The 14,817-nt window shown below is 42.8% G+C and overlaps 1 protein-coding gene across 7 annotated transcripts in view; it reads left to right on the top strand.

Moving 5' to 3' along the window:
- CNTNAP4 (contactin associated protein family member 4) overlaps positions 1-14,817 on the top strand; it is a gene marked incomplete at its 5' end in the record, with an annotated part of 260,718 nt that overhangs the window by 30,943 nt on the left and 214,958 nt on the right. Inside the window, one exon of one of the 7 annotated variants that reach the window (XM_083464787.1) lies at positions 12,373-12,461. The exons of the other annotated variants lie outside the window; for them this stretch is intronic. Of the gene's footprint in view, positions 1-12,372; positions 12,462-14,817 lie in introns of those variants that run through there. 7 annotated transcript variants of the gene reach the window in all.

The raw sequence follows: 14,817 nt of genomic DNA, 5'->3' as shown, positions 1-14,817 counted from the left end.
TACTCCAGAACCCTGATCATGCAAGGTTCCAGATTGTTTGGAAGTCTAAAAATATAGGGTTCTATGCTTCAGATAAAGCTCAGTACATGGATGTCTGGTAGTTGGGTTGCATTCAACACTGGGAGCAGGGCAAGCAGCATGGCACCATGTTCCCTACTACTCATGGAACTACCTTCACAAAGGCTCCTGTCAAGTGGTGCAAGGAACTCTTTTCAGACAGAAGAGATACTCACTGTCTAGCCTCTTCACACTCACAGCATAGTTTCACATAGAGTGCCCTCAGTCAAGGTAAGAATTTTCAGAATGGCATAAGCTCTCCAAAACAGAGGATGAGTTCAAAGTTGATGACCACTTATGGCCCTCTTGTTAGCGCCACTGAAAAAATCTTCTTCATGATGGTACTCGTGCGGAAGCTAGAGTACGAAGGAAGAACAGCTCAAAGGTGCACAGAAGGCAATTTATTGCTCCGTGTGTTTCATGTTTTTTTCTGTTTTTGTTTGTTTGTTTGTTTGTTAAAGATTTTATTGGTTTACAAAAGTATGAGCAATGTCTCTCTCTCTCTTTTTTCCAAGTAACATATTTACAGATCAGTTTCATTTGTTGAGACATTAGTGTTATATCAGGAAGAAAAGGGGTAAAGAGGGGGGAAAGGTGAGTGGGGGTGGGGTCGGGTGGTGATGTTCCTGTTTTACTTAATATGTGTGTGGGGGGGTTGTGTCAGTGTCACTTGCGCAGGTTCTCTGCTATTTGCTTGTGTTCCTTTGGTGGTGAGAGAGGCTGGGGTTGGCCTAGGGTGTGGTTGTTTGTTTGTGACTGGCTGTGATGAGCTTTGTTTTCATGTGTGAGTGGAGTGGGTGGGTGTTTGGATCAGGTTAGCCATATTGATTCGTATGCTGTTGATGGATTTTTGTTGGGTTGTGTATGTGATAAAGGGGAGCCATACCAGTGTGAAGGCATCTTCTTCTATTTGTCACCGTGTCAGTTTCAGTTCATTGGTTAATTTTTCTAGTAGGCCTGTTTCCCATACTATTTAGTACCATTGGTCCATGCTTACTCCTGACAGGTCTCTCCAATATCTGGTTATGATGTTTCTGGTTGCTGAAAGTAGGTGGGTTATGAGTTCTTTGTGATGTAAATGGGCATTATTGTCTTGGAAGATGTTTAGTAGGGTCAATTCTGGGGTAATTTCTAGTACTTGCTTAGTTATTTTACATATTTCTTGTATGGCTGTTGTCCAGAATAGTTGGATTTGGGGGCATTCCCACCACATATGGAGGTATGTGCCTGTGGAGGTGCACCCTCTCCAGCATTTAGGTGAGGTTTCATGTTAAGAGTCTTTCTCATGGGAGTCTATGTTGGGGGTTTTCCACGAAAGAACAAAATCAATCACTTTGTGATGGAATGGGAGATAAGAATTTATTTTAGATGCGATGGCACCCACAAGAGAAAGAGGTTTAATTCAAAATATACTGGGCAATAACGGCCTAGTGTGCACCTTTCAGATATCACCAAGCATTCGGTTCCTTCTCTCCTCTGTTACTCATATGCAGAGCTGGCCTGACCCTGACACAAAGTGAGCTGCACTTCCCTCTTGCTGTCTCTGTCCACCTTTCCTCCTTCCCATCCACCCTCCCTGCCCACTCAGCCATGCATACACTCACCCATCTGCAAGGAAACTGGCTTCTGGTTATTGATCAGGGTCTACCATATAGAAAGAGAATGTCTGGAAACTGCTTGTCATGTGACCTGCCCTTAAAATTTGGTGCTTTACAAATGTAAGGAGAATGGCTGCAATTTTGGCAGCCCCCATACAATGACTTCCAGGAATGTTTCAGGTTGCTGTTGGGCCTGCAGCTGATCTAGTGATACACAGAGGGGCAAATTGAATGAATCGACATCTCCACTTGGCCGTACGTGCAGCGCCTGCAACAGGCATAATCAGGCAGTGGTGGTTGTATTTTTAGGCTGAGACAATTCCACCCATTTCAATTGCATGGTGCATTAGTTGCAATGTCAGGCTATGGCAACAGAGACCAGCGTTCAAATTCCCACTCAGACATGAAACTACTTGGATGACCTTGGGCCAGTTGCCACCTCACAATCACTAGCTTGTTGTGAGAATGAAATGGAGGGGTGTAAGACAGGGCTCCTTGGAGCTCCTTGGGAGAAATACAGTGTTTAAAGGAGGTAATAAAAAAGAGGTTGCATGAGTACAGCATCTCTGTGATTTCCTGGCAAGCTCATGAGCTCACTTCCTGTCCCAGTGAAGAATGAAGTTCATGAAGCAGCCCTATGCAGAGATGAACTAACCAATTTAATCACATTTGCTGAGATACATCAGGATTCCCTAATATGCAGATTGTCTTCACTAGGGAAAAGGCCATTAGCATGGCAGGTCCTGCCCTGTAGAACTTGCTGCCTGTAGAGGTTCAGTAGGAAATGTCTCTGCCTTCCTTTAGACATCTCATAAAAACTGTACTTTTTAGACCGGAGTGGCCAACTCCCAAGAGACTACGATCTACTCACAGAGTTAAAAACTGGTAGTGATCTACCCCCTTTTGGGGGGTTCAGGTCAAAGTTGTTGAGTTTTCTTTAGGGGAGACAAAGTTGTTGAGCTTCTTTATGGAGAGTCGGTGATCTACCACAGACGTCCAGTGATCTACCAGTAGATCACGATCTACCTGTTGGACATGCCTGTTTTAGGCAAAGTGATTTCCCCCCTTTTTAACCAGCCAGTACCTACTGCTGTTTTATTGATATTTTCCGTAGGTTTTATCGATATTGATTGATGTTATTGAATTTTATATTATAAGACATCTTCATAAAAGTGCAGATCATAAATATACCAAACTTCCCCACAAATGTTAGAGTTAAGGGACTTGCAATTGTTACAGTAGTCCCCCTTCCCCTATTTTCACTGTAGCAGACTCTGTACTCAAGTGCCATTGCCATCACCAATTGCTATAGTTTTGAAATTCTGGTGATTTATGTAATAGCACTAAATATAGAGAGAGTGATGCAGAAAATGTGTTCCTATTCATAACAATTAAGGTCACGGAACTATGGAGCCATTCTCAATTCCACCAGGCCTTGTTATGTAAAGCTGGTATGTTTCGTAAGTTCATTGTACAGTATATATGTATGTATGGCAAAGCACTTCTGCCTTTGTGGCCATTTAGTGCACATTATTCCAGTCCGCTGATTTATTCATTTCCGCTGCTGTTTTGGCCAATTAATCATATTGGAGAATTGCAGTACTCGGGAGACATGAATATTGTTTACCTGCATTTGTTCTTTTGAACTTGGCTGCTATAGGGAGCTCGCTGGGTTGGTTATTTTATTAGCTGAATGCATACCCGCCAGCATTTCTCCAATGAAAATAGGGATGTCCTATTCCATAATGACAATTTTACTATTTATACCTCACATGTCTGTTTTTTTGTTTATTATTGAATTTATATTCCACCCTATAACTGGAGGTCTCAGGACAAAAACAGAACACAAAACCACAAAATATATAATCAAAAGAAAAACAGCAACCCAATAACCTTATTGGGTTGCCTGAGCACTCTGGGCAGCTTCCAACATATCTAGAAACATAATAAAACATGAAACATGAAAAAAACTTCCCCATACAGGATTGCCTTGAGAGGGTAACTCCATACCCTCTAACATTTCTCCAATGAAAATAGGAATGTCCTAAGGAAAAGCAAGACATTCCAGGATCAAATCAGAAACTGGGACGGCTTCTCTAAATCAGGGACATCCCTAGAAAATAGGGACACTTGGAGGGTCTGTGAATACAGTTGTGTCTTTGACACAAGGTGTGAGTAATTATGTTCCAAAGAGACCCGCAATCTCACTACAGTGGGACCTCGGGTTACAAACGCTTTAGGTTGCAGACACTTCAGGTTACAGACTCCGCTAACCTAGAAAGAGTACCTCAGGTTAAGAACTTTGCTTCAGGATGAGAACAGAAATTGCGCGGTGGTGGTGCAGCGGCAGCGGGAGGCCCCATTAGCTAATATGGTACCTCAGGTTAAGAACAGTTTCAGGTTAAGAATGGACCTCCAGAACGAATTAATTTCTTAACCCAAGGTACCACTGTACTGATACAGGTGTCATTTTTCAACTTGATGTTGATGAGTTTGGGAGATCTATTGGGGTAGACATAGAAATCTAATCCATAGTATATTTTTTCCCATTTCCATCTTCTCTTAGCAGCTTGTCAGACAGCATAAACCTTTGACACTGGTGCCAATACCCGTATATTTGTTATTTTTAAGCCCTGTGTCATGGTTGAGCAAAAGCTGTGGTCCTGGTACCTCAGTATGGCCCCACAACCAATAATGCTTGCCTGCACGGGGTCAGGTAGACCTCTTTCATCCCACGCTCCAACAATGCCTATTAGCTCATCTCTAGTGTAGCATCTCTTCAAAGTGATGATATGTTAGGGTCAATCTTATGCACTTTAAAATGGCTCAGTGCACGAAGCAGCAGCATCCCACAGCTTCTTTCAATGCCTGGGAGCCCCAATGCTACCATACACTTCACCCCACTCATTGATATCCCACCTCTGCTGACGAATCTGCTGCTTCTCCTGATATCCACTCACCTGTTTTGTAAACCAGTAATGGAGTTGGGGTAAGAGAGGGCAAAACAAGAGAGAGAGGGGGCCCAGTGATGTCAGGCAACCCATAGACCAAAAAGACCTGGAGCCAACCCTAATGGGTGGCGCTGTGGGTTAAACCACAGAGCCTAGGACCTGCCGATCAGAAGGTTGGCAGTTCGAATCCCCACGACGGGGTGAGCTCCCATTGTTGGGTCCCTGCTCCTGCCAACCTAGCAGTTCGAAAGCACGTCAAAGTGCAAGTAGTTAAATAGGTACCACTCTGGCGGGAAGGTAAACAGCGTTTCCGTGCACTGCTCTGGTTTGCCAGAAGTGGCTTAGCCATGCTGGCCACGTGACCCGGAAGCTGTACACCGGCTCCCTCAGCCAATAAAGCAAGATGAGCGCCGCAACCCCAGAGTCGACCACAACTGGACCTAATGGTCAGGAGTCCCTTTACCTTTACCTAAATATTAATTATTGGTTTTTACACATGTTTTCCAAACATAACATCCCATCTTAATCAACATAACAGACCTTTGGCTATCACAGCCTAGGACTTCCATCAACCTTGACTGATGGTTTTCTAACTTCCTTTCTAATTTTGCCCTTTATTATTATAGTTATTGCTGTAAAATCCAAATCCCAAATAAACTCCTTCTTAGTTTTCTTTCACAATAATTCATATAGTTCTCCTTACAAAACTTCTTGTAAATACCGGTTTTTCTGTGATTCGCGCATGCGTAGAAGCAACTTCAGCACATGCTGCCATCTGCACATGCGCAGAAGCATGCTGCCGCCGAATGCACCTGTACACAATGGTGCTTCTACCAGCGACCCGGATTGACTACGGACGGACGTCTGAAACTGATTAAGTAGACGTTCCACTGTAACACAGGCAACTTTGCAATCATATAAAAGAGAGCAAGGTCCCTGAAACAGGGGTGACTCAGACCCTTTATATACTAACAAAGAATTCCACCTTGGAGCCTCACGACCATCACCAGACTGGCCCCTCCAAGTAGCTGTGGTTCAAAGGCAATAATGGCAGTGAGTCAGCGTCTGCCTCACACTAAGAAAAGGAAGATTGTTTTATGCTATAATAGATGAAATCACATTAATCCATCTGAATTAATTGTGGATCCATCCAAGTGCTTCACCCGGTGGAAGGGGGGGGGGGGAATTTGGCCTTTAGTCTACTCTTGTGGTTACACTTAACAGTCTTAAACTCTCTTTATGGAACATTAAGTACTGTTAGACTTTGATCTGCATCATCAGCTGCAAATATAAATAAATCAACTCTACAGGCATCAGTTGACAACATGAAATAATGCATACTATTATTGCCGGGCTCCAGCTAAGGAGAGTCATTTGACCCAAACCCGAGACCTCACCTGTGGGGCAAGAAGCCTTCCCCGCTGCATGTTATTACCTCCGTCCAAAGTAAGGTTTCCTGTTGTTAATTGCTTGAGGAAGTGGGAAAGTGATGGGAAAGGGCAAGTAGTTGCTTGGGGGACTGCAAGTGCCTTTGCAAGTAGTCCCCAGATCAGATAAATCGGGGATCAAATTGAAGTGAGGTCGGAAAAGGTATGCTGGCATTCATTTATTTAGAGCAGAGGGATGAGGATCAGATGGAAGATATATTGATCCAGCATTCCATTCTCAAAGTGGCCAACCAGGTGCCATGGGAAGCCCACAGCAGTGCATGAGTGCAACAACACCCTCCCCTCTTGTATACCGCAAGCTACCTCCAATTGGGACACAGGTGGCACTGTGGTCTAAACCACTGAGCCTCTTGGGCTTGCCGATCAGAAGGTCAGCAGTTTGAATCCCCTTGATGGGGTGAGCTCCCATTGCTCGGTCCCAGCTCCTTCCTACCTAACAGTTTGAAAGCAAGCCAGCGCAAGTAGATAAATAGGTACAGCTGAGGCAGGAAAGTAAATGGCATTTCCATGTGCTCTGGTTTCCGTCACGGTGTCCCATTGTGCCAGAAGCTACATTTAGGTCCATCACGAGACGTCCGGCAGCTTCTAATCACAGATACCAGCAGCCTCCAAGCAAGCAAACTTGCCTTATTATTGCTGCCTAGCATCCCACTGCCAGAGGATTGCCTCCTTCCATTCACCACTTTGCCTCCTCCAAGTGAAAGAAACCTGGGCAGGGCTGAATGTCACATCCATTGCCAGGTGTGTCCTGCTGGAAACAGAAAAGGGCTTTCCCCTTGGCCTGCATTTATATCCACTCTGTGCTTTTGTGACATCACAAGAAACCCACAGCCAATGGCAACAGCTGGAGAGGCATCATCTTCATTGCTTTGATCCTCACAATGGCGGGTGGACCTATCAGTGATTGTGTGCTTGTTTATTCGGGATGCGGGTGGAGCTGTGGTCTAAACCACTGAGCCTCTTGGGCTTGCCCATCAGAATGTCAGCAGTTTGAATTCCTGCGATGGAGTGAGTTCCCATTGCTCTGTCCCAGCTCCTGCCAACCTAGCAGTTCGAAAGCACTCCAGTGCAAGTAGATAAATAGGTACCACTGCAGAGGGAAGGTAAATGGCATTTCCATGCACTCTGGCTTCCGTCACAGTGTCCCATTGCACCAGAAGCGGTTTAGTCCTGCTGGCCACTTGACCTGGAAAGCTGTCTGTGGACAAACGCCGGCTCCCTCGGCCTGAAAGGGAGATGAGCGCCGCAACTCCATAGGCGCCTTGGACTGGACTTAACCATCCAGGGGTCCTTTAACTTTCCCTTTTTTACCTCCAGTTCTGGGCATACCTATACTAGCAGCTTTATCTTCCAAAAATGTGCCTATTCCCCCTTTAAAGTCATCCAGTTGGTAGCCACTGATTCATTCATAGCAGTCACATATGGGGTTTATATCCTCTGTGACCCCAAAGTCTCATTCCTGATCAGTCTCTGCCAGTTTCCCCAATCTGCCCAAGCTACTGTTCCTGTTAATATGAGGGATGAGAGCTTTAAAGAGCACTGTGTGGAAGTCAGCCTAAAGCCATCATTTTAGAAGAAGCTCTGAGACTGTGTCATGGGAAGATTTTAGAAGCATTCCTATTAAAAAAAAAACCATCTTACAATCATGCTGCCTGATTAATTAAATATTTTTCATTTAATTAATGGGTTATATTTTGCAGCCCTAATGAATTTCCCTGATAGCATAGTCATTCAGAGCAAACAATCATGATATTTGTGTGGATGGTGAAATTGTGAGCAGAGGAACACATTTAGTTTTAATTGGGAATACCCCTTTGAAAAGAAACGGAAATTTCAAAGGCTCCACAACTGACTGAACTCAGTGGGAAAACTCCCATTGTTCTGAATGGATCTGGAAGGTACAGGTAATTGCCACATGTACTTGTTAGGGCAATTTCACTTCATGCTGACTTAACATTATCTGATTCCTAAAATCAATGGGACCATTGCTGTTGCCTTCAATGGATGGAACACATGGTTCCCATGCTCTTCTCCATTGTGTAAAAGAATTGGGACAAGATTTCCTTTTATTGATGGGTTATTACTGCGTTTTGACAATACCCTGTCATCCTCTTCTTTGTAAGGACCTCAGAAGAGATCCATGGTTTGTGGGTAAATAATGGATATATTATAAAGTGCTCCACAGCTCTGTTATCAGTAGGCTTTCTACTAGTTATTCTGTAATTACTTTTCAGATTTATCGCACGGTGCTTTACAGCAGCTAGCCCAATGGTGAATTGTATCATGCATAAATCATAAACAATTGCTGGACTCTCCAGTATTTATTTAAATATACTATGGTAAGGCAGAACTCCTTTCTCCATCTAAGAGGCTCTAATTATTTAGAGAGATGATGTTGTTACCCTCCGAGGATTTCTTTGCAGTGGATATAGCATTGATAAATCTAATCACAAGTGCTCATAAATTTTGGAAATGCAATATTGAATCATATGGTGTTCTTAAAATGAAAACCCAGGGAAGAATAATTAGTGTAGCCAACCAAATCAAGGTGATTTTAAAAACCTATTTTGTTCAGTTAATGCCTCCAAAACATATTGGACTCAACTCTGCTTATGCAGGCACCATTTTCATTTGACTGGGAGTTTTTTTCTTCCCTTCCAGTGAGAACTCAGTCTAATGGTGATGCCTTCTTCTCACCAGGTTCATCTGCTGAAGTGTGAATATCTTTACGTAATCCTTATTACCTTGGAACATTTTAAACTTTAATCTTTAATTTGCCGCAAGTACCAAAGTCTGAAAAAGTTGAGGTCTGCTGTACATTACATTACGTCAGTTGAAATGAAATATAATTTGACAAAATAGTTGGAGCGTATTCAAATCAGGAAATAAATTTTCAATAATGGTTCTAACCCACTTACCCTGAGGTAAAAAAAAAGGAGAGAGAAAACTTCAGATGGATTTGGGCTCAGCTGGGAGTACAAGAGATTAAAATAATTTTCAAAAGGAACTGAAAGTGTGATCCGCAACACAACCACTTGATCCATTGGGGTTATTTCAATTCCAGTAACTGTCTTTCAAGATATTGATATTGCTTCCATAAATGGGCTCAATGCCTAGGCATCCCTGTTATTGAAAAATAATACAAAAAGTAAATTCAATTTGCAAGTATTGTCCAAATAAACTATACTTTTAATATATCAAACTTGATAATTTTATGGCAAACCAAGTTATACACAATACATTCTATGTTTCTAAAGTTTGATCTGTGAAATGCACAAAACAAATTATGTACTGCACATTTTTCAAGATGGCCAAAAAAAAGTTGGCCTCCTATCACCATCCTTAACTTCAGCATTTCCAGAAATCACACAACACTGGGTGATAATCAATGTTAGTCACACTCAGAGCTGATCTCCTGAAATCAGTGGATAAGTAATATAAGTCTATTGCTTTCATATTCTGTTCTGAGTATGTCTAACACTGCATATCACCCACTGGATTCAAATACTGAATTTCATTTTCTTCCTCCCTCCCAATCCCTTTTTCTTTTGTGTTGTGTCTTTCAGATTGTAAGCTTCCAGGCCTAGTGATGCTTGTTAGGCTCTCTGGAAGCCTTCTTTGGCTGAGGAGTGGTTAAAAATAAATTAATTCCACTTGTTTTATGGAATCAAGGCAAGTCAAGACCCCTCAGCTCCCACACTGAGAAACATTTTTTTTAAAAAAAAATCTTCACAGAACTGTAGTGAGGATGGCTGAATAAACATGCAATATTTTTGCAAAGTAACATGTAAATAACTTAAAATAACCTATGGAAAATTCCCCCAAAATACTTGAGGGCAAGATGATGGCTTTAGATCATTATCATTTGGGAGGTTACTTTAGATTTGGGACAGACTGTCTGGACAAAGGGACAAGAACAGGCGAACCATTGATTTTTTTCTCATTGCATGAAAGGTACTTACTTTCAGGTCCTTGGTACTCTTTAAATGCTTGACTTAGCCACACAATTCCTTGGGAAAGCCTCATCATTGAATGGCAGCTTCTGGGAACATAGGAAGTTGCCTTGTGATGGAGGTGGGTCCTGAGACCCTCAAAATAAAATTTGAACAAAATTGGTGAAGCAGAAAAGAGTTTATTGATTACAAAATGTTCATTGCAAGAGAGGGTGTCCAGAGTAGGCACACCCAAAATTGACACTGCATATGCTTTTATTCCCTATCTCTGAAGCGCAATATCTCTTTCTTGTTTCCCCATTGGCTGGGTACTTGAAACCTTTACAGCCTATCTTAACCACCTAATTTCTATCCTAAAATCTCCGCCTTGGTTGACATCTCCCATTACCCTGATTTCGACAACCACCCCTCCTGTTAATTTTTCTCCTTATTTAGTCCATGTTTCTTATGTTTTAACACGTTAACTCAAGCGACAAAGCCATATCCTGACCACTGGCAGGTGTAAACGAGTGCTATACAGTGGTACCTCGCAAGACGAATGCCTCGCAAGACAAAAAACTCGCTAGACGAAAGGGTTTTTTGTTTTTTGAGCTGCTTCGCAAGACAATTTTCCCTATGGGCTTGCTTCGCAAGACGGAAACGTCTTGCAAGTTTGTTTCCTTTTTCTTAACACCGTTAATACAGTGGCGACTTGACTTTGAGGAGCAACTCATAGAACGTGGTGTGGTAGCCTTTTTTGAGGTTTTTAAAGACTTTGGTGATTTTTGAAGCTTTTCCAAAACTTTCCCGACACCGTGCTTCGCAAGACGGAAAAAATCGCAAGACGACAAAACTGGCGGAACGAATTAATTTCGTCTTGTGAGGCACCGCTGTACCTGCTGAAGCATACAAATAAACTGTTTCCCAGCTTCAAGCTATCCTACATACAAACATCTTAACTGCAAGCTGTTCTAAATATGAGTGTAAGCAAGTCTGGGGCTGTTTATGGTTGCGTGTCAAGGCCCCCAAGCCAGCCCCCCGTTAGACTCAAGAAATTCACACTGACACAGAATTTTGGTTTAAGGTTAATGGGCAAAATTTAGGCCACAACTTTATCGATTACAGCAAATGTGAGTGGTATTGGCTTAGACATTGGCAAAAGACTATATTGGGCTCCTGCCCCCTTTGCAGAAAGTCAGTAAGGGTAAACCACCAAAAGAGGGAGTCACTTCGGGGGAACCCGCCTGCAGCTCTCCTCATTGTTCCCAGAGGCCCTCAATCGGACTTCGGACAGGATCCAGGCCATGGATTCCTTTAATGGAATACCCTTGGACAATGGAGGGGCAGGTGATGGCCGACCTCCCCTCCCCCACACATCAATAAGTCAATGCCTAACTACCAAACCTTACAAAGTTGTGACGATTGCTAAGAGGTAGGCGAAAACCAAATGGCCAGTGCCAGTCTGCCAAATGGGAAAAATTCCTACCTGGTCCCCGTCCCAAGACAACCGACCAACCGAAATCCAAAGCAAGGCCAGAGGATACCTAAATTAAAGGGCGGGTGGGCGGATGTTCGGGAGTGCGACGCAAGTGCTTGGCACACGTTGAGCTGCTGCCTTTATACCCCCTCACAACCACCCCATTCAAAATGATTGGCCAAGAGGCCTGGGGTATTGTGGTGCCACCCTGGCGTAAGAGTATTACTCCACCCATGCCAGGGAGGGGAGAAACATGGTTGAGGGCCTGCCTGCAACCAGGACCATCTTTTAAGATGATCCTATTTGCCTAACAGGGACGTGGGTGGCGCTGTGGGTTAAACCACAGAGCCTAGGACTTGCCGATCAGAAGGTCGGCGGTTCGAATCCCCGCGACGGGGTGAGCTCCCGTTGCTCGGTCCCTGCTCCTGCCAACCTAGCAGTTTGAAAGCACGTCAAAGTGCAAGTAGATAAATAGGGGAAGGTAAACTCGTTTCCGTGCGCTGCTCTGGTTCGCCAGAAGCGGCTTAGTCATGCTGGCCACATGACCTGGAAGCTGTACGCCGGCTCCCTCGGCCAATAAAGCGAGATGTGCACTGCAACCCCAGAGTCGGCCACGACTGGTCAGGGGTCCCTTTACCTTTACCTTTATTTGCCTTACAGTGGCAGCATTGTGGCCCAGGTGAAAAAGCAATGTTATCATTCCTCACAACTTATACAAGGTACAACCGTTGGCCCATCTCGCTGACTGGCAGCAGCGCTCCAGGCTTTCCTACAGAACTTATTCCAGCCCTGCCCAGAGATGCCAGGGACTAAATATGAAACACACTGGTTGCAAAACATGTGTTCTATGACCACACAATGGTGCAGCCTCTTTTGCAACCAGTGCACCAGTGATGGATGTTCTAGACACCAGAACAGGTGGAGGAGGCAAAGCAACTCATTAATGGTAGTAATAACTATGTATTTTAAATTAACGATGTTTTGTTATCAGAATTAAGGTAATTTCAACAACAGTTAAATTACTGTCTGGTTGTTTGCCAGGTTTGGTGGGAGTGGTTTTTTTTTTTAGTGAAACACATAATGAAAATGTGCTACCTTCCCAGCTATAATGGGAGGGGGATATAAAGAGAGTGACAATTTAATAATCTAGTGAGTATTCATAAGGCAGACTTATTTCAGAGGAGAATGACATTCTAAATAGTTATCAAATTAGTTGAAAGATATTATACAATGATATGCAGAAAAACCTTTTAAAAATATATCCTTCTGTTTCCTTTGTATATTAATACAATATCATTTTTCATTTAAATTGGAGACCCATCTTACCTCCATTAATTTATTCATAAGCCCTATTGTGTTCTCTTTCAAGGTCTTACTGTTTTATTACCATACTATTAATACACTGCATGTGTATTCTAAGAATTTACATATTGAATTAACCTTTCCTACCTGCCCACAAAATGTTTGCACATGTTGGTAAAAGTGAAATGAACCATTTAACCTATCTCCTTATTCTCCACAAGGTAACGTTGATGTGATTTATAGCTTCAGAAAACAATGGTATTGCTTTTTAATAGCAAAATTCAAACTACTGTAGGCACTATCCTAGATTACAGGGGGAAATGTGGATTAAAGTTTAGGAATACGGTTAAATTCAAGTGAAGGACTAGCAGAATCTATTCTCAGTGTCAGTGCTAAGGTCCAGGATATTCAAAACACTATCTTGGTGACTCTGAGCATTGCAAAAGTCATCCCCTGCCCGCCCCACTACAATACTGCCACAATTTATGTATATATCTGAGATCAGGAATGCAATCTTCCAGGAAATAAGCATGGCTTAAACCGTGGCATCACATGCTACTCTAAAAACCACACAAGCGTACACAGTTCGGTTAGGCCATATCACATAGCAAGAGCAATTATTTTTAAATTCTGCTCACGCTGTAATACCCATTTTGGATGCAATCCAGCTCCTTTAAAATCAATGCTCTTTAAAATCAATGCCAGTCTTACCACTGTCTTCAATGGGAGAAACACTTGTGTTTTCTAAAGACCCCTTCTGGTATCTGATGTAGAGTGAATTGACTTAAAATTTCCCCGAGAGAGAGAAAATGACTTCATACCTGAATATTCCAAATACCGAGGTTATCTTATTACACAGAATGCTTTGTTTATCTTAGACAGTCGGCAAGAGCCATGCTTGCATGTTTTAAGATGATAGCCAGTATCTGATGGGAAATGCTTTGTATTGCTAACAAATTAGAAGTTTAATCTGTCATGCTGCATTATCTGTTTCAATTGTATTCTAGTTCCTACCAGACTATCATGTCCGCCATTTTTTAGTTAGGGAAAAAAATGACAGTATACAGACCGTTTATTAAAATCAATGATTCCCATGTGTTTTCGTGATTACTGAAAATGACTGTTATGAATATGAATTATATGTGAGCTAGGAATGCAGATGTTGAATTTTGTTTTTCTTTATTTTTTGCATTGATCTCCTGCTTTTCCTGTATCTTGGGACACAAGGTGGTATATAAGTGACTCCCAGCTAGTCAACCATCTGGGTGCAAGCCATCTTCAGTACAGTGGTTGACTCATGTGCCTTGAGACCATATGTGTGGATATTGGTGGAGAAGTGTGGGATAAACACAAGAGCTGTAATGCCTGCATAGGCCTTCAGTTATTACAATAGTCCACTTAGTTCAAGTCATTTGGTTACTGCTGCATACAGCTCTACACAGTTAGCACTGTGGTCTAAACCACTGAGCCTCTTGGGCTTGCTTGTTGGCGGTTTGAATCCCCACAATAGCGTGAGCTCCCGTTGCTCTGTCCCAGCTCCTGCCAACCTAGCAGTTCGAAAGCACGCCAGTGCAAGTAGATAAATAGGTACCGCTGTGGCGGGAAGGTAAACGACATTTCTGTGTGCTCTGGTTTCCATCACGGTGTTCCGTTGCACCAGAAGCAGTTTAGTCATGCTGGCCACATGACCTGGAAAGCTGTCTGTGGACAAATGCCGGCTCCCTCAGCCTGAAAGTAAGATGAGCGCCACAACCCCATAGTCACCTTTGACTGGACTTAACCATCCAGGGTTCCTTTACCTTTTTACCTTTACCTTACAGCTCCCAACCACCTTAAGAAAAATCTGTCTTGATCTTAAATATTTATTATCTGAATGTCTTAGTAAATGCTAAATAGACAATAGTGCTCTCTAGTTTATAAATGTGCAAACTACACATGGCATGATATAGCACTGTTTTACAATGTAATAAATAAATTTAGGGACCTGATAAGATTGATCTAGACATAATACTGCGAGACGCAGGTGGCACTGTGGTCTGAACCACTGAGCCT

This window comes from Podarcis liolepis, assembly GCF_965112155.1.
Source record: "Podarcis liolepis genome assembly, chromosome: 11".
Classification (NCBI taxonomy): Eukaryota; Metazoa; Chordata; class Lepidosauria; order Squamata; family Lacertidae; genus Podarcis; species Podarcis liolepis.
The sequence above is the reverse complement of the archived record's forward strand: the minus strand, read 5'-3'. Positions and strand labels throughout refer to the sequence as shown.